This window comes from Ciconia boyciana, chromosome 1, assembly GCF_034638445.1.
Source record: "Ciconia boyciana chromosome 1, ASM3463844v1, whole genome shotgun sequence".
Classification (NCBI taxonomy): Eukaryota; Metazoa; Chordata; class Aves; order Ciconiiformes; family Ciconiidae; genus Ciconia; species Ciconia boyciana.
In genome coordinates this window covers 63,068,304-63,074,303 of record NC_132934.1, presented here as the reverse complement: position 1 = coordinate 63,074,303, position 6,000 = coordinate 63,068,304, and positions in this window count along the sequence as shown.

Below are 6,000 nucleotides of genomic sequence, written 5' to 3'. Positions count from 1 at the left end.
CTTGAGAAAATTTAAGAAGCTAAAGTAACAGGTCAGGAAGAAATCACAAGATGCTGGAGAAGCACTGTGGTGTCATCAGTTAAACTCTGATTTTTTTAATCAAGGTGCCAGGGACAATTTACCTGTATCTGACACTAGTGTGCTGAGTGATATTGGGGAAGTTATTCTGTCCAACCTGTAATAAAATGAAAACATCACCATTCATTTCTCACATTTGAGGATATGAGAGCCATAATGAGAGAGAAAAGAAGTAAGAGAGCATATATAAAAAAGGTAACTAGCAGAACCAAATCAAATCAAGGGATTTGTACTCTGACAAGGGAAAGAATCACAGCTATATGAAATATAGGAAGCCTCAAGTTTATACTTTGTTATTTATTTGAAAGGCATATAGTAGCTTAAAATCCTTAAATAAAATAAGGTTTAAACATACCTCTTATCAAATATTGTTGAAAAATGTCAGTGAAGGAAGTGAAAAGAGTATCCAGACAGAAATTAAAAAAGAATAAAACTCATTGCATAGCTTTCTGTTGGAGTAGCAAAAGGTGTATCATGAGTTAATAAAGAAAAAAATATAATAGTACATCTATATTAATAGACTTACATTACATGGAAAAATACTTATGGACATAGAATTATAATGATTTTAATATCACTTTTATTAATAAGAAACATTTTAAGTGGGCCTACTTATGGTACATATTTACGTACAGATTCAAGTACCTTACGGAATCTTGGCCAAAGACTCAGATGGCATTTCTATACTGGTAATTCTATTACTGCACTGGCACTTAGAGCAAAGAAGTTTAAAGAACTAGTCCATTTCCTCGTTAAAAGGAAATAGAAATGCAAAAAGACTGAAAGACAAATCATGCCAACTAGAGATTTTCTTTATTTAGTGCCCAGGAAAGTTCCAGTCCATCTCAGAATAGAATGGTTAGAAACTGTGTTGACCTTATCCTCAAGATTTCAGCAGTATTTCAGGGCCAGACTTGCTGGCCACTGGCATTCTACAGGATACAGAAATATAAGCTTCAAACTGATAGGAAAACCCTAGATGTCGGTGGTTACCTAGGAAGGCAGTAAAAATGTCTCTATTTGAACATGAGAACTAAGTTTGTGAGCTGCTGATGAAATTTCTTGACTCACTGGAGTTCGTGGGTAGTGGCAGGTTTAGCATGCTGCAAGTTCAGCTATTAAGTTATCTTGATTTTGTGATTACAGAGAGTATGGACACGGAAATAGAAAGAGCAAAAAGTGAAAATAAGGATAGGAGAAAATATTTTAATATTAACTGGTGCTGTTTTTCTGGCTGGCATAGCAGAGAACATGCAGTATTTGAACTAAGTTAAAAAGCTGGGCTAAAAAGCTAGATGCTGTTTAGACAGAACAAGAACAGCAGGAAATGTGTTTGATAGTAAGCTATATTTGCAGAAAAGGCTAATTTAAATGTTTTGTCTAAAGTCAATCGCTTATTTATCAGTTACTAAATCAACAATGGGATGTGCTTAAAGCAGTACGGGATTGTGTTCAGCATGTTAAATTACCAAGAATTTACTGACTGATTTGGCCCTAAGAGCTAGGAATGAGTTATGTGTACAAAAAAGTATTTGAAGCTGGGAAGTACCAGTAATGATAACAATATATAGATGAAGATGTGCAGGAAAAGCAATGATATAAAGTGTTTTTGGAGAAGCAAGGATTTGAAGAATGTGAAATGAAGAAAACTGTCTCTGTTGCACAGTATGAATACAGATTTTGGTAGGGATTCTGCAGTCCAGTAGTTTCAATAAAATCCAGATGAATCCAAACACAGGTAACAGACTGATAATTCTGTAATGAGAATTGGAATACAAATGATGGATGTGACAGAAACATAAACTATTTGAAAGAATTAAATAAAATATATATCTGAAATATCAATGCCTAGACCAAAACTGAACAAAAATTAGCAGCTTCTCTGTGGCCTGTTAATGGTGGAAATAACTGATTTTCTCTGCTCTATCTGCTTTTAAATCTACAAGATCTTAAAGTGGTTAGAGTTGTGTAGTGTGTTGTATGCCCAGAGCTGTTTCACCTCAAGAATTAGAATACCTCCCTCTTCTGTAAGCCACACTGGGGTCTGGAATCCATCCTGTATAGCATTTAAGTCTTCAAAGGTCTTGATCTCATCGGAAGGCTGAGGGCATGCTTAATGATGTAGTATCGGGTACCCAAAAAGTGCTGGCATTGTTGCTTTTTTTTTTCTTTTTCAAATTGCAAGCTAATTGCAGTATGCATAGAATCAATGGGAGATCTGATTTGTTTCCATTTTCAGCCTGATGGCATTCAAACTTTTATCTCTCACTTCTTGACCGCATGCCCAAATCAGTAGACTTACCAGCTTTTTTTTGTTGGAAGGATTGGGAAGGCATTTGCTGCTTCTCCTATTGCACTGGGTCACTATGTAGCAAGAATATGTGATACTTGGAACAGAAGGAAAAAGCAAATAAAAAGAGTTGAAAACATTACTTAGTGGAGAAAGCACATGCTGAGAAGGTGAGTCCCGGAGGACTTGGAGTCTGGTCCAAGGACAGTGCATTTTAATTGAAATAGTTGTTGTATTAAAGGTTGAGTCCAAGCACTCCCCAAACAAACAAAACCAACCCAGTGGTAATCTGGAAATCCTGCTTTAATCTTTGTTTTATCTCAGTTTGACTAACACTTTTCTTCCTGTTCTGTTCAATTTCTTCTCAACGTTTTGGTTGTCAAAATACAGAAATGACAAATGACTTCTTTTCAGAAAGCCAGCAGAAAATCTGTGTACCACTGATGCATAGTGCAACATGTGCAAACTGTTATGAATGTTAATAGCTCTGTCACCCTCTCAGTTGGTAAAACATACTTCTCAGAGGTAACTCATTTTTGCAGAGATGAAAGATTGGCTTAGAATCACCACTAATCAACTTTACCTAAAAAGTATGTACAAGAGGTATAATAAGTAAAAATATAAAGTTGTAAGCCAAAATTAAGGCAATAATGTGTGAATAACGGTACTTTTAACCAAGTGTAAAACAGTATGAAAATACAGGACAAAAACATGCAATAGCTGAATGAAGTTGCCCAAGTAAAAAAAAAAAATCAGTTTCGTTCTCCACACACAATGTCAACTTTGCACTAATAAAATAAGAATTTTGTCCATTACATTTTTAACAGCTGAGGTTGATAGTCCTAATTTTTACTAAGCTTCCAGAAGTTCTGCTGGCCTTCAAGTAGCAATGGATTTCTAGATTGATTTTTCTCTTTAGCTGTGATCCAAAACCAGTTCCAAGTTAAGGTAATAAATAAGATAATTTCCCAGTAAGTCAATATCCAGGCTTGCTTAATCTGCTGCAACTCTTTAATCAAAAGGTTCTATAAATTAACTTATGTGCATCTGAGGAAATGCACAATTGAAGAAAGGAGCTGGCCACTAAAGTTTTGATTTTTTTTTTCTGAACTATTAGTAATTTCTTAGACATTTCCTTAATCCCCGTGGAGTGTTCTTATTTTGATTGTGTTAGCATAGCTTACCATACAGTCATATTTATTAGCAAGTACATGTTGTTCATGCAAGATTGAAAACTTGTGGAAATGTATGCAATACACATGATTAAAAACTTTTAAAAATTGTAATTAAGATTACAAATGAATGGATTTTTTAAATCTTCCTTGGCCACATTGCCAAATCCACAAGTTGTTATGATGTCTGTTACCTGCATCTCATAATCAGAAATTAAGAATCAAAATATGTTTATTATTGTTGGGTGATTATTTTTAAACCGAAATGTCCATAAATTGCTCAAGTATTATGATAAGACAGTGTGCATTTAAAAATTAATGGCTGTGAATATATGAATATAGAGAATTTTCTGTGAAGGATATTACTTTAGGGATTGTGCACTTAGAGATTGTGCACGTAGAGTTTAGAATGGCTACTATGCCAGCAGGATAAAAATACAAGAAGTCAGTGTAAAGATAAGATGGGGAAACCAGTCCAGGAAACTGTTTCGCACAGTAGCCAAAATCAATATCTAGGGGAAAATGCTAGAACAAGGCAAGATGTAGTGAAACTTTCCTACCTCCGTTGATTTACAATTTAGAGACTTCCTGGGCCACAGGCCTTTTTTGTGTCTATTTGCATTTGCAGTGGTAGGGCTGTCCTCAGGCCTCCCAGAACCATGAGTTCACTGGCAGAGTGAAGCATTGCCCATAATGAAAGAAGATGGAATTATGGAGCTTTAATCCAAATGGAGATACACAAGTTCTTGGGACCACATGGGATACATATGAGGGTGATGAGGGAGCTATGCAGTATTGTTGTGAGGCTGCTCTCTATCATATTAGAAAGGTTATGGCAACTGTGGGAGTTTAGTGACGGAAAAAAGGCAAACATTGCACCCATCTGAGAGGGCCAAGATCTGTGGAGATACAAGTTGGCCTCAGTACCTGGAAAGTTATAGGAAAAAATCTTCCTGGACGCTGTTTCAAAGCACATGAAGGACAAGACAGCAACTGGGAACAGCCAGCATAGATTTACCAAGCATAATCATGCCTGATTGACTTGATTGCCTTAATATCACCCATAAACTTTGTGTTCTTACCATTCACCCCTTCTCCAGCTCATTTAGGAAAAGGTTGAACAGCATGGGTGCTAGAACAGATTGCAGCAGGATTTCACATATGGTGCCCCTCCACTATTGGCTGACCATTTTTCCTGCTTTATCTTTTCTGCTTTTTAATCAGCAGTGTGCACATATGAAGAACTTCCTTCTCATTCCACGACAGTTTAGTGTTTTTAAGAACTTTGGATGAGGGATCTAATTTACAAGAATTTTGGAAATCCGAGATCACCCTGATCTTTCTTGACTACGTGCTTGTCTTTTCTTCCAAAGAACTCCCAACAGATTTCTGAGGCTTAACTTCACAACAACCATCTTCCTTTTCCTGCAAGATACCATATTTATCACATAATATTTACTCACATACCCACAGATTCTGTTCTTGAGAACAATTTAAGTGATAGAGATATAAGACATGGTAGTTTGTAGTTCCTTAAAAGTGTATACTCTCTGGAAGAGTATACACATTAGCTACCACCTAGTTCTCATATAGCAAGGAGCTTTTGAGTGAGTGGCCGTATACCAGAGTTCAGATATTGTCATCTGTGGGTGAATACAGTTTGTTCCTGGTCATTCATTACTATTAATTTTATCTATAGGTTCCATAATTCCTTCTGCTGACACTTCATTTTATCAAGGCTCTTGAGCCACTAGTTAACTTTCCGTGTCAGTCCTATCTTAGGAATGAAGCCTGCTCATCCTGTTAAGGTTATGTCCTGATTTTGGTGTATTCTGAGAATTTAAATGTGTATGCCAGGGAAGAGAAAGGAAGAATGGAAATTACTGCAAAATCTATGTGGATGAGGAATTTTCAACGCATTTTTTATTAACCATAATCCTTTATTAGACCTCACAGAGGTGTAAACTATACATACAAATACATTAGAAAGATACCCTCTTAACAGTAATGCTTCACATTTTGGACCTGATACCAAGAGGGTTGCAAACATTTCAGTACATTCTACAAACCAAAGGGTGCATTAGCCTTTATGTATACAGAGTGACAAAGCCCTTTACTGAAATCAAAGTAGATAAAAGTGAAATTCAGTCAACTACCTCTTCCAACCTTTACCTACTATAAATGCATATAAAAGCCTTTAAAAGCATGAATATACTATTATTTATGGAGCAAAGTTTACTGTTCTAGACAGCTCGTAGAGAGAGGGGAAGAGAATGGTCAAGATGGCATTACATGAACTGCAAACTAGCAAAAATTCTTGATTTTTTTTTAATATTTGTACATATTGAGCTCCGTTTTTTGATTTATTGGTTGTTACTAGAAAAGCTTATAAGTGCTAAATGGGGAGAATAGCGCAACAAAGACATTGTTGAGGTATTTGGGGGATTCTGCAACACAATG